At 44.7% G+C, this 25,867-nt stretch overlaps 1 pseudogene; it reads left to right on the top strand.

The window, feature by feature from the left end:
- Positions 1 to 1,116: 1,116 nt before the first annotated feature.
- Positions 1,117 to 25,867, top strand: part of LOC149361242 (uncharacterized) — a 37,612-nt pseudogene continuing 12,861 nt past the window's right edge.

Genomic DNA, 25,867 nt, shown 5'->3' with positions numbered 1-25,867 from the left:
ATATACAGAATAAATGACGGTAGCCAACAGTCCTCGAAGCGAAGGAACGTAGGGGATATCTTTTTATTTTAAATTTGTGGCTTTCATAGAAGACTAAAAAAGCAGAAAAAAAACTACCACATGCCGCCGGTGGGATCCATACTCACGACCTTCGAATTTCGTGTCCGGTTCATTAGCAACTGGGGTACCGCGACGGCTGTCAAACCTGCTTCCGGGGGTGTTAAGTACAGTGTAACCTAACCTCGAGAGTGTTCACTAGCGCCAGCCTTGTTCATAGCGGCGAAAATAGTACGCCCTTTATTAAGAGTTCCAAGTAGGAACGGGATCGAACGGTGAGAGTGGGAGCTGTGAGAAAACTCCCGTATGCTGTCTATCATACAGTTTCTTACTATCACCTAGAGGGAAAGCTGGCGGCGCTGCACATCAGCCACCATGGACGCTCAAAGCATCATGGGGCGATGAGCTACTTGTTGCTGGACAGTCGTAGTTTTTCGGGAACAGAGTGGCACTACTGAGATGTGTCATTCCGAAAACGCTGTTCGTGTTAGCGCAGACGACTTTCGCGCGAACGCAGTGTGCAAAGGCCATACTAGCGAAACTGCAACAGCACACGACGCCAATAAAAGGGTTCTGTTTTCTGAAATGCCGTTAAAAATCTTTTTAAAGTGTTTAAACTACAACATTTTTCTCAAAACATATTTCCTTTTAAAAGTGCGCCTGTTAAGCACGAAATATTAGTTTTTGTAGTGTTCAGTACTTGGCCATTAGGAGATGTAGCCATCTCCTATTTTGGGCAAACTTTTAATTTACGTGCTCTTCTGCTCATTTGTTGCAATCATTAGGCAAGATATTGAATGTTAGGGAATTCGTAGTTATCGAATAACTTTATTTTTATATTATTTTTTGGCCAAAAGTTGTAGTTCTGCAGTCGGTAGCTCACCGCCCCATGGTGCTTTGAGCGTCCATGGTGGCTGAAGTGCAGCGCCGCCAGCTTTCCCTTCAGGTAATAGTAAGAACCCCCTATGGCTATCTATGGCATAAAAGACTGCCACACTCGAAGCCGTCGTTGAACTATTATGCATACAAGAGAGCGGAGAGGTGCACGTTATGACAGAGATGACGGAAGCCAGCAGTCAGAGAAATCAAAGGAGCACAGATGATGTCGTTTATTGTTAATTTTTAGTTTTTCTTGAGTGGAAGGTTATTAAAAGCAGACGAAAAAAGGGGGTTGTGGGTTTGGATCACACCGGCGGCATGTGGTTCTTTTTTCTTCTGGTTTTATTACTCTACCGTTTAAGAAAAATCACAAATGAAAAAAAAAGACATCCCCTATGCCCCTTCTTGGGGGATATCTCAGCGTGCAGCTGGCTCATTAAAGGCAATATTAACATATAGATCAGAAAAATAATGCTTACTCCAGTGCGCGGAATCACTGGGGCGAGGAGCAAGCCGTGAGAAAACTTAGCAAATTGCTTTTGTTGGAGCATATACGGCTGCGATATTAACGGCCGGAGTTTAATTGGATAATTCGTTTTGTCATTTAAAGACTGGATGTTTACGAGAATCAAATTTTGAAGGACAGAGGCGCCTTTCACCCGCAATAAAATTGGAGGTTGGGAGAGCAACGCATATAACTTATTTAATACAACATGGTGCAGCGTCACAAGAGGCTATGCACAAGGGGACCAAGAAAAGAAGGTGCAGATGTTATCCTAACTCCCAGAGGCATATCAAGTACTCCGAACGCCAAGGAAACGAAATCAAGCAACATGTAGCTACGTAACGCAGAATAAAAAAAAATTTAAAGTCAGTGCATGAGCAGGGCAATGAAGTGAGTTACAAATTTCTGTAGTGCGGCAAAAAAGGTATTGTAATGAGAGTTCAAAGGTACATTGTTAAGTTTACGACAGATTCTTAATAATGATGATGCTTATTTATTTATTTATTTTATTTAGTAAGGAACCCACAGCGCCGTGGCATTACAGTGGGGGGGGGGGGGGGGGCAATGTACAACAAAGAAGCAGACATGACACCTCCGCTCGCAGGCAGAGTTACAAGCATAAAACTTTCACCATGTACATCTCACTTCAAAATAACACATCACAATCACATCACATCATTAAAGAACGAAAGAACGCATCATTTGATGTCACACTCACAACATCGCTCGGTAGTCTGTTCCATTCTCTAATGGTTTTCGGAAAGAAAGACATTTTAAACAATTCAGTTTTTGCCGCGAATTCGCGGACTTTAAAAACATGGTCAACACGGTTAGATCTATAAAAAGGCTCCTGCACATACCTTTCGCGTTCAATCCGAACAGTTGAATAATAAACAGCATGAAACAGCTTCAGACGCAACTTCTTTCGGCGCGTGTCAAGCAATTCCCAGTTGAGTGCATCCTTCGTACGCGATGCACTGTAACGAGCCCCACGTGTGCCAGACACGAAACGAGAGGCAATGTTCTGCACCCTCTCCAACTTATCTTTATCTCTAGCAGTAGGCGGGTCCCAGACAGTGCACGCGTAGTCCAGAACCGACCTGACATAAGTCTTGAATAAAATGTCACGACATGACAGTGGAAAAGTGCTTGCATTTCGGCGAAGAAATCCCAAGTTTCTGCATGCTTTAGCAGAGATATAATCGACGTGACGGCGCCAGCTCAAATCAGGAGTAAAATAAACGCCTAGATATTTAAATTCGAATACCTGTTCTAACATTGTGTTCCTAATAACATATGAATACACATCAGGGTTTTTCTTTCTTGTAAACTTCATATGGACAGTCTTAGACAAATTCAAATTCATATTCCATTTAACGCACCACTCTGAGATTCTGTTCAAATCTTCTTGGAACATTTCCGCATCTCGATTACTAGTGACAACACTATAAAGAACGCAGTCATCCGCAAATAACCGCATTTGAGATACTATTCCGTCACCAATGTCATTCACGTAGAGCAGGAACAATAGTGGTCCTAACACGGAGCCCTGGGGAACACCAGACACAACCTGCACTCTTTGAGACTCGGCGCCATTCATAACCACAAACTGCTGCCGTAAACATAGGTAATCTTTTACCCATGATATCACTTGAGGGCTAATATTGTAAAAAGACATTTTTTGAATTAGTAAAGGCTGTTTATGGCAAAGTGGCATCTGTGGCCAAAGAGCGCCGAAGCACAAGTTGTTTAAGCAAATTTTAAACAGTTGTCAAGTTGTTAGTGTTACATTAAAATCAATGAATACCGCTGAACTATCGTTTATTTTTCTTTTTTTTCTGGAGTGGAAGAGCTGCTGACTTCATTTTCGTTGGCGGGACGGTTGCATATTGAAAGTATTATTGTTTCAATTGAAGCTAAATATTTTCAGCTGTCGGTCTTTGAAAATTCGACAAATCGATGGATGATTTCGAAAATTAATGTTTCGCGGCCTATGTTTCTAAAACTAGACAAGTGAAAAAATCGTTCTTCAATTTGCGGCTTCTTCACGAAGAAGTTAAAGAAGCAGCCGAACGGCTGATGTGGGTACGTGCTATTTTATTTGAGGCCAACCAACCAACTCCACAGCCACGGCAATGAAGGTCGCTCGCATGTGGATGCGAAATAAGCCCAAGACTTCGACCACCGAAGGGTGAGACCACCAAGCACACGTTTTGTCTTTATGAAGAAATGAGAGCTCCTGCAAACGCATCGTACCCTGGTTTGGACCTGGAACAAATCGCACCGCCTTCTTTCAAAGATTCTGCTTAGCCTCCCACTTGCAGCCCGAACAGACTAGCAACTGTTTTTTTTAGGATGTAATTTTAAAAAAAAAGCTACTTGCTTGGCACTGTGGCTGTGTTGATGGGGTTACGGCGGGCACATGGCAAGAGGCATAGTGCTCTTAATAGTTACCTAACTAACGTGATGCACCAATTCTATCATTTTTACTCTAGGGCGTATGTTGTACTTGCACCATTAGAGATTGTCCTCCAAACAGTCTTGCGAAGAAAAAAAATTTCTCGAACATATTCTTAGCGCGTGTTACGAAGCGAGACACTTGCCCGGGTTGATGGCTTCACACCGTGGCACAGCGTCGATAGCTTCGCTCTGCGCTTTGCATCGCACTGCCGACGTCACCTGATGTGCAGACTAGCAGGCCAGCGGTATGGCTGCCAGTTTCGCTTTCGTCAGCGGCTTCTTTGATTGGTGCCTCGTCGGAACCCAATGCGTGCTGTCAGTGGGCTTGAAATACAACCTGAGGACGACTGAATGGTCATTGTTGCCACTTAGAGCCACAAAAGGAGCGGCTCACGTAATTTTAACCGCTGAGTATGCGACGTGAACAGCTACTTTTGCATCAGCAAAGCTTATTCAGTTAAATACGCACAAGCGCCTTACAAGTATCCTGTCTTGATACCCTGCTTGCAAAAACTGTGAGCTTGAAGTCGAGAATAATTTAAAACTGCTGTTTGGCAACAGCTCCAGAGGAATTTAGAGTATTTGTTGACAGAACTTATTCCGCTGAAGGCAAAACAAACATGATATCTTTCGGTAATTGAGCTGTTACCCGTTGTTAACCGACTAGATGAAGCTTAAAGTGACACTTTTGGGGCTGTCGACCAACTTTTTGAGAGTGCATGTAACGTTCTATGCCTGATACATTTCACTTCTGGAATAATTTTTGTTAATCGTTTCCTGCAGTAAACTTGATTATTTGAATAACCTTCTTTGCGCAAGTTTTCTTAGATGCGAATTTCCATATCATGGTTGACTGGCAGCAATCTTCTCGCAGAATACCTTCAAGAAAAAAATGAAACATGGAAACCGAAAAAAAATGTCTACCCTTCTAGCAGTTAAGCAACGTGCCCAGATTTGAAGAAAACACTTTATTAATTTGTTGCTTTAGTGGCAAAATTACAATTTGGGAACTCGCATGGAAACTGGGAAGCGGTGCTAAAAGCAAACAGAACTTTTTCAAGATATTTTAGAAGGGCGGTCCGTCCGGAGCGACGCACATCATATATCGCTAGCGACTAGAATTAAGTACCTGCTACAGCATTGGAAATTCGTCCTGCAGCGCTTCCCGTGATAATCCTCACCTCGAACTCTTCTGCGCTGATAGCTTGATCAACGAAAAACCTCTTTTATTTATGCACCCCCACAGAAGGAAGTCTAAGGGGGTCAAATTTAGAGCCCTTGGGGGCCATAGATGGGGACGTTACATTCTATCTATTGGAATGGATTACTTGCATCGAGATGATTCACAGCACGCCCGGAAGAATGCGCTATTGCCCCATTGTGCTATGGCTAAACAAAGGGCAGATATACACGAAAAAGCATGAACAGGCTCTTAGGGCAAAAGGACGGAAGACGCCGGGATAATTAAACATAGGGCATTATGGGGGTACAACAAATATGAAGTACTAAGAGGTATTTGGAAAGGAATAATGGTGCCGAGATTTACTTTCGGCAATGCGGTTCTGTGCTTAAGGGCAGAAGTTCAGTCGAGATTAGACGTAAATCAGAGAGTTGTTGGAAGACTAGCACTAAGTGCCCACGGCAAAACCACAAACGAGGCAGTACAAAGGGATATGGGCTGGGCATCGTTCGAAGCACGGGAAGCTAAGAGTAAAATACTATATGAAGAACGCCTGAGGAAATAGGAAGAACGCCTGAGGAACGCCTGACTAAATTTTTTGGTCGACAAAGCTTCTGTGGTACCGCGTTTTGCCACTAGGAGCGCATAGAATGAACATTCCAGAGTCAGTAAGCCGAGTGCCGTCGTTGAAGGAGGTCAGAGCAGTTTAGGCAGAGTTTTAGAGTGACGACTGTTTTGTGTTAATGTCGTTTTTCAATGGCTGATTTTCGTGAACAGCGTGCGCGGGTGAAATTCTGATTTTTGCTCGGAAAAAGTTGAATGGAAACTCTTGAAATATTAAGAAAGACGTACAAGGACGATGCTACGGGAACAACTCAAGTGTTCCTGAATCGAATCCTGAATCAAAGCAACAATTATACCAATGGAAAACTTCAAATTCACCTCGCCTCAAGAAAGCTCGTCAGGTGAAACCAAACCTGAAAACAATGCTGATTTGTTTTTTCGACGTGAGAGGAGTCGTCCACTGAGAATTTGTTCCGCAGGGTCAGACAGTTAGCCAGGCTTTCTACTTGGATGTTCTGAAAAGATTGGGCAACAGTGTGCGGTGGAAGCGGCCAGATTTGTGGTGGTCGGGTGACTGGTTTTTCCATCATGGCAATGCCCCTGCTCACACAGCCCTGTCTCTACGACAATTTTGGACCAAAAATGTCATGACCCCTATTCCTCAACCCTCATACTCTCCCGACCTTGCCCCATGCGACTTTCTTTGTTTCCTAGAAGGAAAAAATAGGTGAATGGAAAGCGTTTCGCTGACGTTGCTGAGGTGAAGAAAAAAACTACGGAGGCACTGTCAAGCATCACAAAAGATGAATTGAAACAATGTTTTGAAAAATGGAATGAAAGATTAGACAAGCGTATCATTGCAAGTGGGGAATACTTTGAAGGAGATTGAAGGTCTGTGCTTAAAATGTGAACAGATAAGTTCAAACAAAAACAAGTCCGGTTTCTTTTGGGTACCCCCTCGTATTTATACAGAAAGAGCGTTGGCTCACTGTGGCGGAAAAGAACTAGAAAACTAACCAGCAAGTATGCCGGTCATGAGGACGGAAAAAGAAAGAGCATTAAACGACAGGTTAAAAACGCGGAAGTTAAAAATTGGACCAATTCAATGGAAAAGAAACATAGTGCAGAACTATATCGACACTGGAAAGGCAGATCAGGAAGGAATATTTGTATGATAACTCAAGAGGCATTGCCCTACTTTTTGAAGCTAGATCAAGGTGTCTTAGAACGCGCAGCTACAAAAAGAAATTTAACGAAGAAGATGACACATGTGCAGTGTGTGGTAGATCTGTGGAAACAATTGAACACCTCATACTCAAATGTGATGGTATCCATCCGGATGTCGATGCAGGCACAGTCACTCTTCCTGAGGCCCTAGGGTTTAAAGATAACAATGGTCATATAAATAAAGCTGCAGTGGAAGTTAGCAAAAAGTGATAGGAGGATTGGTGGCTGAAAAGCAGAGATGTGGCATGAGGTTAGAATTGTAGGAAACCGTAGGTGAAGATGATGGCGATTCTTAATGAGAACTGATAACATAGTAAAAAAAATAATAAAGAAAGAAAAGCTGAGCATGGTGGCAATTGCCACCACCCCGTTTTAAAGGGGGCGCTCCTCTCCGTGTATCCATCCATCCAGCTGGTACTGCCCTTACCTGGGGACAATGAGAGACAGGTATCCAATGTAATCTTCCATTTGATCTTTCAGAATTCTTTCGGAGTGCTTTCTCGCAGTCAGTGACTCTTCATAAATGTATGGCCCCATGATTCGCTCATTGAAAACGCCGCACCAAACGTTCACTACTGACCTTTGCTGGTGTTCGTGTGCTCAAAGACAGTGAGGGCTCACATCAGCCGAGTAATGGGCATTGTGCAGCTTCACTGACGAATGACGAAAGAACTGTGCTTCATCCGTCGAAATCACCTCCCGTAAGAAGCCAAGACCTCTGCCTAACTGAATCAGGGGCCAGTTACAGAAATCCGGCCTTCGTTCAAAATCTGTCACATTCAGCTGCTGGCGCAGGCTCGCATGAAACGAATACATGCAGCGCATTAAAAGGACGCTCCACACTGACGTCATGCTTGCACCGGCACACTGGACTATTTTTCGAATGCTTACTCTTCGCTCTTACGAACGAAAGCTTCGCTCTTACGAACGAAAGCACGCCGATTTGAAACTATTCTCCTAGAACATGCGCTTTAGGCCTCCTTTTTGACACCATAGAGCCTGCTGAAGAAAATCTGTTGAACATCCTCACAAGCGGTGGTTCCGCTATAAGCCGGCGCCCCTAGTGCTTGGAAGCGTAGAACTGCGTCTCCAGGCGCTTGTTCTTCCCCCTGGTTGCACATGTGGCAACCATCTCCGCTTGTTGTGTGTATAACCTGATTTCAACCACTGACGGTATTCTCTGGCCGATACTGTCACATCCCACAAGCGAGAATGACATGAGCCTTTTTTTTTTTGCTGCTTCCATAGATTACGAAGGCACGCAGTCGTTCTGAGGTCGTGTTGCAAGCACACTGACGGTGCGCATTGATTTCTGACGCGGCAGCAATCAACGAAGCCGTGGAACAAAGCGGAACTGGCACCGATACTGCCGACCCGCCAGTCTACGTCTCAGATGCCGTCGGCACTGCGATGCAAAGCGCAGGGCAGAGATCAACCTCAGAGGTGCTCATTGTTTTTGAGTTATGGTGTGAAACCACCAAGCAGGGTTACTTTTTCTCGCCTCGTAACGCGCCGTGCAAATTTGTACAATTTTTTCATGCCTGCACTGTTTCAAGGACTCACTCTAATTCTGCAGTACAACATAACCCCTAATATAAAACTTGCAAAAGTTGATAAAGTAATTAGATAATTAGTGAGCCAACTAAATCATTCTGCCTGTTACCCGCAACCCGTCGTAGACTCCAGTACAGCGGCAGGCCTAGAATAACTTTAAAGTAAGGTACATTTTCTTTTTATTTTCGACCCCCTAAAAAGAAACATCCGGTATTGTCAATTATCTGCTAGAAGTCTTGATGTAATACTCTGAACTCAGGACAAGCAAACAACATCACATAAATTCAGTTATATTAAAGTAGCCCACGCTAAGTGATCTTACGAATACCCCTCTGTTGTGCCTGATTCAGGGTGTTCAAAATTAAGCTTTGCGGACTTTAAAGAAACGCGGAGAGCAAAGCACACAAGTAGTTGTGCAGATTGGCTATGCTCACAGACGGACCAAGAAGGTGAGAAGAATTTTCTTCGCATACTCAGTAATTACCGGAATCTATTATTGAGCTTTTTTATTCACTGCAGTTAACTTGCATGTATGTATCGAAAATTTAGGGGCAGTCGCACTCGAAAGAGTTCGTTGCCTTTATAGAATCGCCCATCTCCTACCTAAATTCCATATTGTCTTGTTGTAGTCTCGTATGGACCACTACGACTAAAAGCAATTACAACAAATTGATACTTATACAAAAGAAAGCGTTTCAAGCAATCGAGGGGTATTACGGTCATCCTCAATATTTGTCTGCAGTACCTCTCTAGGTATCTTCCTTAAAGCAGATCAGGTATATTTTTATCGTTTGTTCCAACACACCTGCCAAAACTGGACGTATAATACCATTCCAGATATTTCCTCATCAAAGTATCGCTTCTGAACACACAGAAAACTAGTTCCCAAGACTCGTATTAACTCCGGGAAACAGGAAATGAACTATCAAGCACCTACCGCCCTAAATATTTCTCGGGTGATCTCGATTTTAGGGTTTTTCTCAATTGGTTTTATTCAGTAACCAAGCTCTACTTGATGCAAAATGACATATTTAATCATTACAATTTCGCTCACTGATGTTCTGACACAATCTTAACATGCCTAAGAAATAGAGCCCATTTTTTATGTCTGATCATTATTACTACCGTTGAATAGCCTTGGTTTTATGTCCTTTTATTGTTGCTCGGCAGTGACCATATTTCTTGCAATTTGGGAGCAGCCATCTCTTTGTTTTGCTCTGTAAAAGGTTGAATTTTTTTTTAACATGATTAATATTTTTTCCCGCTGCACTGTAGTGCAAACGTAACAAGGAAGCTGAGGCCTCGTCAGGCGCTACAGGCCCTTTGCCTCAGCTTCCTCCTGCTTCGTTAGAAAGGAATAAAAGTCCTTGAAATTGAAACAATTTATTTTGTGCAATTTTCGTAACGCACCTATCTCCTGAGATACGAACGTAAAAATTTTGAGTCCAGTCAGTCCAAAAACGCACGTGTGACTGCTGCGCCGGGCGTGAAGCTGCTCCCTGATGAGATGCAGCAGTTGCGTATTGCGCTTCGCGTGAGAAAATTCTTGGTGTTACAGGCGATGAATATAATTTTTGGTTCTTGGCCAGCAGTATGATATCGCGCAGCTGAATGCATGCGAAGTCTAAGGCCGTAATTTGAACAGCCTGCAGGAGCTTCATGGAAACTAACAAAACAAAGCAAACCGACCGGACGGTTATCCACCTCACCGCCGGTACAGTGCTTCTTTGCTTTCGCTGGCCAAGAACGAAAGATATCGCCTTTGCTTGCAACTGCACATTGTAGTCAGGCGGAGCGCCATAGGCAACAGCTGCGTCACACCAAGGAGACACCTGATGTGACGTGGAGTGCCGCGGTTTCGCATGTGTAATTACATGGCTTCGGTTGAAATTTCAGGCGAGCATAACTAAGCATAAAGAAGCGTTACTTAAACTGTGCAGAGTAGAATTCTGTTTGAATGCAACTGCAAGTTATCATTAGAATATGCGTGCTAACTGCAGTGAATAAAATGTTCAATAAGGAAGTCTATTTTGCGGTGACGATTATAATTTTGCGCACCATGTCTGTTGGCCGCGTAACCCGTTTAAAGTAATGACTTTTGTTTTCCGCTCTTGGTATTTTCTACAAAATGCATAAAGCCTTACTCTGAACAGACTGCAGGTGATTGGTGTAGACGGGTGAAAACATTGGCGGCGGCTTAGCTTTGGTTAAGCCTGGTAGGTTACGAAAGCAAGCGCAGCGCCTCTAATGGAAGTAGCGGAGTGCGCCGCGTCTACAGGTCAAGCGTGGCTACCGGCCGCCGCTGTGCGACGACTCGACTTGGTAGCCCATCCCTGGTATGACGTCAGAGGTCATTCTGAAGGTCAAACGTGGCTACCAGCCGCCGCTACGCGAAAGGCCGTTCATGAGCGTAGTATAGCTTTCGCAACACAAAACAAACTCACCGGACGGTTTTCATTGCAGTAACATGAGTTCTTGTGACAGCAGGAGAGGGGCCAAATGCCGATGACAGTCCGAGTGCTGCTGCTTTAGGCAGTATGTGCATGAGCCATCACGAACGGACGGAACTGGTCACGTACTCGACCTCTTACTGTGTAACGTGCCTGATGTTGTACGCAATGTACAAGTGGTGCCTGGTTTGAGCGACCACAATAATATTCTAGCATATTTATTAGTTCACCATGTGAAGGTTGCAAAACCACCGAGGCGAAAGCTTTATTTCTACAGCAGGGCCAATTACGAGGCGATTGGCGCTGCTTTCGATTCGTCCTTTCCAACTTTTGATGAACTCGCGGATAACTTAAATATCAAACAGCTATGGAGTACTTTCAAACAGAAACTGTTTGAATTACGTGAAGCTCTTATTCTATCAAGCGTTATATCAAGTAGGAGAGCTCGAGATAAACCATGGTTTAACACCCAGTTACGTGCCCTTGTTCGCAGACAGCGACGAATGCATCGAAGATACAAGTATAATTCGCCAGAGTGTCTGCCTTTGCTGAAAACAATAAAAAAAATTCAGACAGAAGTCTCACATCGCTAAGGACTTGTATTTTTCGAATCTAGGAGAAAAACTTGACAGAGATACCAAAGAATTTTGGAGATATGTAAAGCAAATGGTAAGGATGACAGCTGAGTATCTGCTCTGAAAAATGATGAGATAATCATCCATGATGATGAGTCTAAAGTGGAAATATTTAGCCGTTATTTTTCATCTGTGTTTTTGCGACCTAGTTCACGTTCTGTTTTGCATTACCTCTTGAAGTATATTGCATGCCGGAAGTTAGTTTTTGTGTTGACGGTGTGCGCAAATTATTGAAGGATTTGAACCAGGCTAAGGCTTGTGGCCCTGATGACATTCCTGCCGCAATTTTAAGGAATTGTACGGATACATTATGTCTGTATTTCACCCTGCTGTTCCTGAAGTCCCTTAATGAAACCGACTTGCCTGCTGATTGGAAGGTACCGCGTGTCGTGCCCATACATAAGAGTGGTATACGAACCTCCGTTCAGAACTACAGACCCGTTTCCTTGACCAGCATAACCTGTAAATTTATGAAGCATGTAATAAATAGTTGCGTTATGGCCCATCTCACAAAGCAGAGTCTCCTATGCACTAGTCAACATGGTTTCAGGTGTGGATTTTCCTGCAGTACGCAGTTGGCAGAATTTGTTCATGATTTAGCATCGGCAATTGATAAGCAACAAGTTGTGGACTGCGTTTTCTTGGATTTCCGTAAAGCATTTCGTGTTGTCGAGCACAGCCTTCTTGTCTCCAAATTGAAAGCGTATAACTTGGATTGTAAAGTAATTGCGTGGATTGCAGAATATGTGTCGTTACGAAAACAGGCTGTTGTTCTGAACGGTATTTCTTCACAGTATCCACCAGTTACGTCGGGAGTTCCCCAAGGCTCAGTATTGGGACCACTTTTGTTTTTGCTGTATATTAATGATATTTCAATTGGCATACAGTCTTCATTCAGGATATTTGCCGATGATTGCGTTGTTTACAGAGTAGTAAATTCAACTTCTGATTCGCAAATCCAGCAAACTGATTTAGATACTGTAGCAGACTGGTGTGTGCGTTGGGACATGTCCTTAAATATAAACAAAACTGTTCACGTCACCATCACAAAAAAACGTGCTAATCATCTGTATAGGTATAGAATTCATGATTCTACTCTTAACACAAGCAAGTCATTTAAATATCTAGGCGTCTTATTTACATCAGACTTACGATGGAATAAGCACATTAATTATATTGCAAATAAGGCAGCATCACGTGTGGGTTCCCTACGGCGGAATTTTAGCCATTTACCAAGTAACTTAAAAACACAGCTGTATTTCAGTCATGTACGCTCCATACTTGAATATAGATGTGTTTGCTGGGACCCACACACATCGGAGTGTGTGGGCAAATTAGAGAAAATTCGGAAGCGGGCAGTTAGATTTGTTCTTGGTAATTATAATCGGCGAGTTAGTATGATGGAAAGCAAACGAAAACTTAACTGGCAAGAGTTGAAGGACCGTAGAAGGTACATCAGACTGAAATTTTTTCATGAGATTTATTATTCGAAAACTGGCATATACCGCGAACAATATATCCAGGCACCTCATTATATCACAAAGCGATTGGACCACTGCTTGAAGGCCAGGGAATTTTCTGGCAAGGGTGACGTCTTGCGTTTTTCTTTTTTTGTTAGAACTGTTCGGGAGTGGAACAGTTTGCCATCGAGCATTGTCTGTATCGCATCTATTGATGCATTTTTCCATGCACTGCAATAATTGTTTTATAAGTATAATGGAGTCTGTACCCTCCCCCGCCCCCTTCTGTAATGCCCTGCGGGGCGATGCATGTAACTAATAAATAAATAAATAGAGTGTGGTGAAGGGTAGAGGTGTAGTTAGGAGTGCATCTTTCATGATTTCACAGGGTAGCCCCTCCATCGTTTACAAGGCGGGCGTCCAGGTTGAAAGAAAGCGAGAGAAGGTAGGCTAGGGTGTGAGGGCGATGTGTTCACAGTTTTTGAGTAGCCGGATGTAGAGAGTAGTCATGGATTGCAGTGGTAAGAGATAGGGGTATGGGGGGGTTGGGTAGTAGAGAGCGCATAGATGGCGCCATCAGCTTTAGAGCTGATATCACGATTTCAAGAAACCCCCGAAAGCAGAAAATCTGACAGCCGTCGCCGTAGCTCAGCGATAGAGCACCGGACGCGTAATTCGGAGGTCGTGAGTTCGGATCCCACCGGCGGCATGTGGTTGTTTTTTCTTCTGCTTTTCTAATCAATTAGCTTTAAGCGATAACATATTCAATAATATTATAATATGATCAACACCACACACTAAATAAATTAGTAAAAAAAATGGTTTGTTATGGTTTATTGTGGTTTAACGTCCCAAAGCGACTGAGGCTATGAGAGACGCCGTAGTGAAGGGCTCCCCCTGTGCCTCTTGGTTTCTGTGGCTGTTGGCTTCTCTCATATTTATAACGAGCCCCTCAATCCCCTTCACTTGTTTGCTTAATTGCTTAGCGAGGGCCTCGGTTCTGGCAGCCTTGACGCTGTAGGAAGCACAAGAGGGTTCTCACACAGCTTCCACCTTCGCCGTTCGATGACGTTCTACGTCACATCAGCGGTAACTCAGGACGTGCTACATCCGCCGCTTAAGAACGTGGGTGGCGCTGGTGAACACTCCCAAGGTTAGATTATTTGTAAACATAAATACCCCCGAAAGCAGAAGATCGGACAGCCGTCGCCGTAGCTCAGCGGTAGAGCACCGGACGCGTAATTCGGAGGTCGTGGGTTCAGATCCCACCGGCGGCATGTGGTTGTTTTTTCTTCAGCTTTTCTAATCATTTAGCTTTAAGCGATAACATATTCAGTAATATTATAAATTGATCAACACCACAAACTAAAAAAATTAGTTAAAAAAATCCCCTGTGCCCCTTGGTTTCGGTGGCTGTTGGATTCTCTCATATTTATAACGAGCCCCTCAATCCCCTCCCCTTGTTTGCTTAATTGATTAGCGAGGGCCGCGGTTCTGGCAGCCTTGACGCCATAGGAAGCATAAGAGGGTTCTCACACAGCTTCCACCCTCGCCGTTCGATGACGTTCTATGTCACATCAGCGGTAACTTAGGACGTGCTACGTCCGCCGCTTAAGAACGTGGGTGGCGCTGGTGAACACTCCCAAGGTTAGGTTATTTGTAAACATAAACACCCCCGAAAGCAGAAGATCGGACAGCCGTCGCCGTAGCTCAGCGGTAGAGCACCGGATGCGTAATTCGGAGGTCGTGGGTTCAGATCCCACCGGCGGCATGTGGTTGGTTTTTCTTCTGCTTTTCTAATCAATTAGCTTTAAGCGATAACATATTCAGTAATGTTATAAATTGATCAACACCACAAACTAAATAAATTAGTTTAAAAAATCCCCTGTGCCCCTTGGTTTCTGTGGCTGTTGGCTTCTCTCATATTTATAACGAGCCCCTCAATCCCCTTCCCTTGTTTGCTTAATTGCTTAGCGAGGGCCTCGGTTCTGGCAGCGTTGACGCCGTAGGAAGCATAAGAGGGTGCTCACACAGCTTCCACCCTCGCCGTTCGATGACGTTCTACGTCACATCAGCGGTAACTATGGACGTGCTACGTCCGCCGCTTAAGAACGTGGGTGACGCTGGTGAACACTTCCAAGGTTAGGTTATTTGTAAACATAAATACCCTCGAAAGCAGAAGATCTGACAGCCGTCGCCGTAGCTCCGCGGTAGAGCACCGGACGCGTAATTCGGAGGTCGTGGGTTCGGATCCCACCGGCAGCATGTGGTTGTTTTTTCTTCTGCTTTTCTAATCAATTAGTTTTAAGCGATAACATATTCAGTAATGTTATAAGCTGATAAACACCACAAACTAATTAATTAGTTAAAAAAATAAAAAAAATCCCCTGTGCTCCTTGGTTTCTGGGGCTGTTGGCTTCTCTGATATTTATAACGAGCCCCTCAATCCCCTTCCCTTGTTTGCTTAGTTTCTCACAAAGGTATGGCTCTGGAAGCATGGAGAGTTCGTTGAAGCTATTGACATAGGAACACGTGCAACCGAATGACTCAAACTCGGTTCGCGTTCCGGTTATAAGACTAAACCTTCGTTAACCTTGTATGCAACAGCAATTCGTCACACATTTTCTCCAGCTCAGACATTTTCATGATAGATTTTGTGACGCTCCTTGCCAATGGTCCTCAGGGACAATCATCTGGCATGCTCTTCAGCACCGAGGAAGAAGAAAATGAGAAGAGATAGTTCACAAAAAAGGGCGCTGTGATGCGTGACAATATTGAAGAAAATCAGTTGCGAATATGCAAGCACATCAGGACGCCTGTTTTTATCGTATTACTCAGACTACAGACCATGTAGACCCGATGTGCCCTGTATACGCTGAGGAGTAACTGGCATTACTTGCCAGTTTCAAACGACTTTGTTCTGGCCGCTTGAGACTTGGAAAGGTCTTGGGGCAAATCAGACACTCTTTCGTTTCTTTTGCGACAAGGGGTCCTGCTAGTGGTGGCAATGACGCGCTCTTCTGGTTTATAGCTACAAGGTTGATATGTCCGCATAAACCAGTGGAGCACAGTTTACACTTCAGTGCGTTTTACTGCTTTAGAACACTTTCAGTTTCGTTTTTAGAAAAATTATTCGCGCACAAAAAGCTCTTGCTACCAGCCCGATTTCTTCAACTCCTGAAGTGCACGCTGTAGGCGGTTCATGGAGCGTATTTTTAGACGCGAATTTTCGCATTATAATTTTGTTACTTCTTGTCTAAAAAAGATGAAATGCGCGACAAAGACCCATATGAACATGCATTTCAGCAGCATCGCTATCGTCGTGTGTTTTTGGATGCTCGACCGGGGTGATCTCGGAATGTTTTTGCCGCTGATCCCGTTGTCCCAGTTCCTTACCTTGGTCTCCGCAGCCGTATTCTCCCCGAAAACTTTCCATGCCGGACGACCTTCAATATCAGGCCGTGCAAGTGGGCCCAGCTGTCACCTGTGCCAGCTGCCTTCAACAACGGGACCCGGCCATCTTCAGCGGGAGCGATGAGCAGGATGTCGAAGATTGGTCCACGTCATATGAACGGGCGAGCCTCTACAACAAATGGGACGATGAGACAAAACTAAACAACGTGATATTTTCACTCACCGGAGTTGCAAACTTGTGGTATTAGGACCACGAGGTGGAAATTCGCACGTCTGCCTTCGAGACGCACTTCTACGACGTGTTTGGCAACTCAATGCCGAACAACGCTTTCGAGAGCGGTTCCAGCAAGTAAGCGAAGAATTCACAAGCTACACTGAAGATATCCTTGACTTATGCAAGTGAGCAAACTTCCACATGTCGGAAGCTGATAGCATCAAACACATCTTGAAGGGCATCGGCGACGGTGCCTTTCAGATGCTGACAGCGCACCACTTGCGCACCGTTGCTGAAGTCGTCACCCTCTGTTAAAGCTTCGACGAGCTGAGCAAACAGAGGGCACTGACTCGTGAACACCCCGGGCAGATTTAGTTGCTTGCTGGGCTGACGCTCGCAGCTGACACCTCTGTGTCTTGCAAGAAACCAAGGACTTTATTCGTGTGTAAGTGGCGTGGCAGCTGTCTCTTCTGCCGAACCCTCCAGAATTACGACGATATTTGGCTCCGGCTCTTCGAATTGCCATCCAAGAGCAGGTTACTGAGGCTTTTCCGCCCGCGCGTGCACCACCACCTGTCTCCGCTCCACTGACATACGCCGATGTCATCGCCAGTCCTCAGCCGCCCACCTATGCTTCGCATCCAACACCTCTGCAAGTATCGGCGCCTTATTTTCGACCTGCTGCAGGAGTGAGGAATCCCTGTACTGCCGACAACCGGCCTATATGCTACACCTGCGGATTGCCAGGCCATGTGGCACGGCTTTGCCATCGTCGTCTTCAAACCGCAGCGCCGTCTCCTCAAGCTCCTGGGTACTCTCCTTCTTGAAGTCAGTACTCCGGGCCTGCTGAGCCTCCATCAACTCGTCCTTCTCCCCTGACCGTCCCGCTCTCTCTAGCCACCGTTCACTTTCGCCCCGACGCCGCTCCATCTCCCCTATTCCACATCGCCCAAACATTACTCAAGAGGAAAACTAGGCACCGCAGCTTCTAAGGTGGGAACTGCGTCCCCATCGAACTTTGAAAGGCCTCCTATATCCCCTGCAAATCTCATTGAGATTTTGAAGAGAAAAACATCACTAGGCAGTCAACACCGCGCTTCGCGTGAGCCGGAGCCCAGATTTGCCACTTCTGCGCATGCGCCAAACTGAGTGCCTCACGCACGGCGCAGGTTGTCTCCGCCGCCGCTGACACAAATAAAAATAAAAAGGTCATGAGAAACGAAATATCACAAATAAAAAAAATGAAAGAAACACAGTGCGCCAGGAATCTCTGATATCTCGGTGGACACCCGAACCGCGCCGTAAAATTCAAATTCAAATTCAAAACTTTATTTACAACGTCTCGCTGGGGGTCATGAGGCTAAAAAGCTGCCATTGGCAGCTTCAGGGTGCCTCATGCCAGTACAAGGCAGCAGCATTTTCAAGGCAGCAAGGCAGCAGCATTTTCAGTTACACTTTCACACAAATTGACTGATCGAAAGAAAATTGACTGATCCAAGGGAAGGAAAATGAAAAGAAAATTGGTTCTAAGGAAAGTAAACGACGTCTGTCTCTCATATCTCGGTGGATACCCGAACCGCGCCGTAAGGGCCTTATGAAAAATGAAATGAAATAAAAATTGTTTTTAAGGAAAACAAATGCCTGTCTTGCATATCTTGGTGTACACCCGAAAGGAACGCACACCACAGTACATGTCTAACAACCTTCTAAGACAGCACCGTATTAACTACACGCACGTCTCCTCCTCCGCCTCCGTGCAAACTTTGTATAGCTAAGACATTAAGTTTCAGAAAAGCCAGAAAGCTATACCCTAAGTGTAGCCGTAAGTATAACCTTAAGCTGAACCACGAGCATCGCCGCAGCTTTTCGCTTCGAGATATCCAGGCTTAACCTTAGCGAAGCGACAGCCATTTTTTTTTTTCAGGGAGTTTGTGTCATGGCGCTTGTGGACACTGGTGCCGCGATTTCTGTAATGGAGGAAAGGTTTTGTCTCTCGTTAAGAAAGGTAAAAGCGCCAATAGTAGACAATAAACTTCTCTTTGTGCTTGACTATCGCTGCGCACTTCAAGAGCTCATCACATCAAGCCGTCCACAGCGCGTAACGCAAGAGTTGTGATAGAGGACTTGCCCTATACGATCCAGTTCATCATGCTGCCTTATTGTTCTCTTCCTGTTGATCTGGGCTGAGATTTTTTCTCGCGCCATCAGGCTATCCTCGACTGTGCTCGAGCTGACGTCGGCTTCTCTGTTCTCCCCAATACTTTGCCGGATCTAATACTTCTGTTTCCTGTGTTAAAGGTCTCGCCGCCGAAGACATCGAGCTTCCTCCATGCTCATCCATCCTTGTCCCCCTCTCTTACGAGTCTCTTAGCGACGCCACCGTCCTCTTCACACCGGCCCGCACTTTTCTGCACCGCAAGTGTCTTCCTCTGCCATGCGCCGTACTGACTGTATCCGCTGGCCTATCAGTACTTTTGGTCTCTAAATCATTTCCTCCCTTACCGTTTTGGGCTTTGGTGAATGTTTCCGGAGTGTACAGCCCTGCGCGGCTCTGCTCACCCACGAAGAGGCTGACAATGCACCGCACTTCCCCATGAACACGCTCAGCCCGCCATTGTTCCTTGGCTCTATCGACGCCGATCATCCTTTGGCACAACAGACGCAGCTTCTAATCCTCCTTCACCAGTTCCGCTTTTCATTCGACTCTCCCTAACGTTCCTTGGGCAGAACTTCCACTGTCATCCATCACATCAACATTGGTGCCCATGCCCCGCTGCGGCAGCGACCCCCTGTCGTGTGTCAGCGACCGATCGCCAGGCTATTGAAGAGCAAGACTAACATGTTTGACAAAGACGCAGATGAGCATGGGCTGCAGCAGCGCTATCTCCGTGTGTTTTTCGGCGCTCGACCTGGATGATCTCGGACAGTTTTCGCCACTGCTCCCGTCGTCCCAGTTCCTTTAAAAGAAACCTCGTCTTACACTTTTTACTGAACTTCTGATGATACCAGCTCGCGCAGTAGCTTCCTGGGGTCTACATGTGAGGCAATGGAATGGATATTTCAGCCCGGTGGAAATGACAGCCTGTGCTATGCATTTCAGCCACGCACTCTGTGAGAAATCGAACGGCTATTTTTCTGGAATGCGGGTTTCTATATTTGTTCTCTTCCTTCTTTTTAATCTGCCAGACTCGAATCTGACTGCGGCGCCCGCCATCGAAATCGGTCTCCTTCTCTCACTGATGGGGCACAGGCCGCATGTACTGTTAAACAACCAAATAGATGAAGCAGAATAATTTAAAACTGTCGACCCAGGCGATAGCCATGGCGCGCACGGCAGCCAGGACACTGATGTTACATATTATTTGATAACGAAATAGAGTCGTGAAGCTCGAAATGCATATTTGTTTAGTCTAGGAATAAAAATTAAGGATAGCCCGAATAAATTCTGAAAGCAAAAAGTCAGGCAAAAAAGAAGCCGGTCCTGATATCCTCTACGGCGTCAACTGCGCGGCTGATAATGAAACCACAGCAGAAATGTTTAATCTTTACTTTCAGTCCGTAATTTGGCAGCCATTAGCTGCCGTCGCAGGTTTCGAGAGCGACAATAGGCTTACTTAAATAAGAGATATCGAATTTACAGAGCATTGGATCAGTTTACTTTTGCAGAAATATTAAACTACACTCATCCTCTGGTCCAGATCACATCTCCTACTTCATCATAAAGAACTGCACGACTTCTATTACCCTTTTCTTAACTAAACTATTTACACCATCCTTTGAACAAGTGTGCAAATGTTCAAGTGTGCAAATGTTCTACCCATCTACAAGAGTGGTGAAGAAACAACAACCTCTAACTACAGACTCATTTATCTAACGTGTGCTGTAAAACTTTCGAGCACATCATTTATGCCAACCTGATGAGCCATCTTAACAGCAAGAACTTTTTCTCTCCGAAGCAGCATGACTTCAGAACCAGTTTCACACGTGACACATAGCTAATCGAATTTACACATCGCACTGCCTGCAGTTATCTCGGGTAAGCAAGTAGATTGCACAGTTTTGGATTTATGCCGGGGATTTGATTCCGTCCTAAACACATTGCTATTACAGGTGCTCTTTGTTCTTAGCCTACCTGCCAAACTTATGATCTGGACTAGAGATTCTCTACTTGAGAGAAGACAGTGAGTGGTTTTAGATGGCGCATCGTCATCTTAGGTGAATTCCTTATCTGGCGTCCCGCCAGGATCGGTTTCGGATCCGCTTCTTTTACTGGTGTTTATTAATGATCTTGCCGAAACAGTTTTTTAGCCGCGTCAGACTACACGCTGATGATTTCTGCATCTATCGCGACGTTGGCTATGAAAATGACTGCTTCAGGATGACCTAAACTCTGTTCTATCATGGTGCAGCACGTGGAGCATGAAAATTGATATTTTCATAATGACGTTCAACAGTGCAAACACACAGAGACCAAGGAGACAAGACACACACACAGCGCTGAACTTACACCTGATTTTTTATTAGGAAGAACCGCGTCATAATATACACACACGAAAAAAGAGCGCACATGCGCAATGTCAACGATCTCCTAGAGCTGGTAAAAGCTAAAACCGCTATAAAAGCACGTGTGCATCCGCAGAACCGCTGTCCACTATGTAGCAAATTCATTTCTCGAAGAGATAATCTTACAGATGGCGTACTCACGCACCCTTTATCTTTCCGCTTAATATGAAAGGAAAAATAAAGGGTGCGTGAGTACGCCATCTGTAATATTATCACTTCGAGAAATGAATTTGCTACATAGTGGATAGCGGTTCTGCGGATGCACACGTGCTTTTATAGCGGTTTTACCTTTTACCAGCTCTAGGAAATCGTTGACATTGCTCATGTGTGCTTTTTTTTTCGTTTGTGTATAATGTGACGTGCTTTTTCCTAATAAAAATCAGTTGTAAGTTTAGCGCTGTGTGTGTGTCTTCTCTTCTTCTTGGTCTGTGTGGGTTTGCGCTGTTGAACCATCATTATGAATCTACACCAACTAGCCCAATCTGCAGTCCTTATAATATTTTCATGTCCAATTTGAGAAGGTTCAGAAATAAGAAGCTGCTTTTCATTAAAGAAGATTTAATCAGTGACATTGCTTTGTCCGTTCTCAAAGAGTTTAAATACCTTGGTATTATTTTTGAGAGCACAATGTCCTGGAACGCTTATATTTAGAATCTAACGGCAAAGGATGGCCGGGTGTTGAACCTCTTGCGGCGGAACTTCAGGCATGCTCCGATGGAGTTAAAAGAGACTATGTATATTGCAAATGTTCGTACGATCTTAGAGTATGCGTGCATGGTGTGGGACTTGGCAACAAAAAATAGTATAAACATAACGGAGCGAATACAGAAGCGTGCAGCTCGTTTTGTGACGGGCGAATATTACTTCTCGAACCGCTCATATAAGATTGTCAGATAGGTGGGGACGCCCTTGCTCACGGGTAAACGTAAGTATTTGCAACTAGCGTCGCTTTTTAACATTACAAAAACACTGGAATTAATATTGAAACTTACCTAAAGAAGACCGATTACGTTTCCGCCCACATGGACAACAGTGTTAAAGTAAGAGAGTATAGCTGCCGACGAAATGTTTTTAAATTTTATTTTTCCCCCGCACGATACACGAATGCAGATGTTAGCGGATTCAATCGTCACTATGCCTTCTCCGTCCTTTTTGACATTATTACATGACAACATTTTTAGATCTTGACACAGCTGGATTGTTGCATTCTTCCCCAATTTTATTATGCATCTATTTTGTATGCTGTATACTCTCCTTCAAAGATTTATTAATAAAGTTCTGCAGTGTTTGTTTCATTTACATACTTTATATATTTTGTATAGTGCACTGAATGTCTGTATTCCATCGTATTTCAAGCATTTCCCTTACAATAATGCCCAGCAGGGCGCTGTGGGAACGTGTATAAATAAATAAATAAATAAATAAATAAATAAATAAATAAATAAATAAATAAATAAATAAATAAATAAATAAATAAATAAATAAATAAATAAATAAATAACATTTTGTGTATTGTTATTATAACGTGGCGGCTGGCATCAACCCAGAGCGCTAATAAACAGGCATTTCAAACCTTCGTGAAAATATTCAGTTTTAATAGGTGACAAAGCTCGAAAATTGTTTTGGCGCTTAAGTAATTTTCGTGGTATCAAAAAATGCGGCATGGGTTTAACGCAGTTATGGGGAGCTACCATGTAAAAGCAAGGGACACTTAAGCTCGAACATTAAGATCTTTGTTGGTTAATTCCCATATATGCAAAATTGGACATTGTCTACATTTATAATTCGTGGCAGTGGCGTAGCGGTAGCTCTTTCTAGCACAGCCACCGGTAGGGATTGTGCGACCCAGGTTCCTCATCGCGAGCAGGCGCTCGCGACTAATCAATCATTTAACTGCCACCCGGCTTTCATTGGTCACAGCTGGCGCAACGTACCTCCAAACTTACCCCAGCTTCCTCCCATTGTCTGCAGCTTGCGCGACGCTCCCCTGAACTCACCCGAGCTTGCTGAATTACTTAGGTAAGCTCTGGTTAGTTGGGAGGACAAAACTAGACAATATTCTTGCGCATGGTTGGAATTGTGCTTTTGCACTAAACAATAGAGGCATTGATGACGCATCCGTGGGAGGCTACGGCGTAACACTATACTCAAAGACAACTTTCACCTCTCCCAGGCCCGTGTACGTGCTCAAGCTGAGGAGTCCGCCTCGGATGTCCGAAGAGCCTGCTGAACCTGACGTTCACTTCGCCACCTGGAAGAAACGCGTCGAGGGGAACAACGTCATTGTGTTCTCCATCGTGGTCGTGCTGCTCATCGGTGTCGCCGTGTGCTTCGCTTTTGGAACCAGTTCTGTACGTTGCGTCCGGCTGTGCTCAAGCTCCGAGTAAAGCGGTCCTTTGCGTTCAATGGCGCTGCTACGTGGAGCAAGGTGGCGCTTGAATTCATTACGTTTGCGAAATGAAGGCCTTGCTCTCTTGGGCAAAAAAAAGCGTTTCGCTGGTGGTAAGGCATTGGAGCATTGGCTGGTGGTAAGGCAGGAAGCGCCCGCGCGAGGGTGTGCGAAGAGTGAGGTTCCCCACTCATGTCTGCACGCAACTTGAAATACGTGTGAATAGGGAGTTTTAGAATACGGGTCCCAAGGCAAAATCGGGCCCCAATGACACGGAAACGTACATCGATGAGTTTTAAAATAAGGGTTTCCTCTATGCGGCTGCGCCATGCTTGGGTTCATTCACTGAAGCGCCAATGGTCATGCACAAAAATGCTCAGGAATAAAAAGAAACACACGAAATACTTTTTTTCTCATATATCTATCAACTTGCCGGCAGCAAAAGTCCTATATAATAACCGAAACAAAGGAAACATAGAAGGAACACTTTTTACCTTTTTTTTATGGATTATTTGACAAGCAAAACGCAATCTCCTCTGTAACATGGAGTATTAATTCTCTCAAATTTATTGATTTTCTGGTTTTTTTACGTCCATATAAATAAAAAATTATTGTTAAAATGATGCAACTTAAGGCAATGAAAATTATTTGTCAGCGCTTTTTGTACCAAAATTGTTAACCTATTTGAACCTCTCGCGATTTATAACGTCAGACGACACACAATCGCTCAGCCTAGCTGCTCTGCAGACACCGACGCAATCAGAAAAGTTGGCGGATTTCATTGTTAAAATTTTGTGGCGTCGGCATCTTCAGGGAAACCAAAAGATTCATGCGCCTTTCTTTTGCCGCGAATGTAAGGCACAGCGTAGCGGAGAAGACGAATCGGGGGTGAAGCGAGAGGCCCCAATCTGACGGACGCCGCCATGTTGTCTGATTGTACAGCGGCTTCGTGGCGCTCACTGTTTTGAAAAAATAGGGCGTTCTAGAATAGGGGACCCCAAAAACATGGGGCCTCGAAATTGGTATGGGCAGAAAGTAAGACACGTTTAGAGTCTTGTTTAACGTCTGAGGCGAAAGCTATTTTGCCAAATAGCATGCTCTCCAAGGCCGCTCTAAGTTCAAGCAATATGGCGGCGCCTGTCGAAGCAGGGTTGCTTCCTTCACCACCGTTTCGTCATTGGCGCTACTCTGAGTCTCATTTTCAGTACAAACAAAGGGCGCTAAAGATGCCCACACGACTAAATTTTTGCGATGAAAGAGACCAAATTTTCAGAATCTTTCCATATTTACAAAACGTTTAGGCTTAGCCGGGACGCGTCGCGTGATATCAGAAAGCGCGGAAGGTCCTCACAGGTCAACAACTTTGGTCCAATAAGTGGTCATAAAAATAGACATTATGTTAACATGACTCTTAAGTGCAAAATTACTGCTTCAGTAGTGAAGCCTTAACTTCTGACCTTTGGACCTTGAACTCTCACCTTGATCTTGCAGGCGGTTCCCTTTGCGGTGGTGTTGCCTCAAGCGCTTTCGCACGTGCTACTCGGTTTAGGTTTGTTGAAACCCAACCATTTATATTATTTGTGCAGTAATTTGTATTCATTCCGACGCTAACACAACTAAAAATAATCACATTTGCGTGAGTTACCCGTGCACGTTTTGGGCCGAGATGACGATGCGTGTGGCAAGTATTCCAGCAAAAAAGGTGAAAGCAGCTCCTTGAATGTTGCGTTTGTTTCGGTTATTATATGCGACGTTAGTGCTGTCTGAAGTTGACCACATATATGAAACAAAAACATTTGCCTGCATTTATTTTTATTTTCTTATCTCTCTTCTCGGCCGTAATGGTGTTACAGTCGACGAATCCAATCCTGGATGTGCTGCGTAGACCAAACCTCTGTTCTAAAGGTCAACCGTGTACGGATCCGTATCGTTGTGTTCCGCCATTGTTTTGCGGCCCCCTATTCTAAAGTTCTTTATTAGAGACCTTTATAATAGGCGGCCCCAGGTTTCGGGGGCCCCAAAAAGTTTAGGCGTCGAAGTGCGCATGCGCAGAACCCAAAGCCCTTTTTGCGTGATGGGTTAACGTTAGCGGCGAACGCTGTTTTTCTGAAATAGCGTGCACCCCAACGCTGCTTTACGTTCAGGCAACATGGCGGCGCCCTTCGAAGCGGGGCCTCTCGCTACACCGCCGATTCGTCGCTGTCGCAACGCTGTGCCCCACGTTCACGGCAAACTGAAGGCGCACAAAGCTTTCGCTTTGTCTAAACTTGTCTGAATCACAACATTTGATCGATAAAACACCACAGATTTTCAGAT

Source organism: Amblyomma mixtum, chromosome 2 (genome assembly GCF_055824585.1).
Source record: "Amblyomma mixtum isolate Tamu chromosome 2, ASM5582458v1, whole genome shotgun sequence".
Taxonomy (NCBI): domain Eukaryota; kingdom Metazoa; phylum Arthropoda; class Arachnida; order Ixodida; family Ixodidae; genus Amblyomma; species Amblyomma mixtum.
Note: the sequence above shows the minus strand (reverse complement) of the source record. Positions and strands in the feature narration are given on the sequence as shown.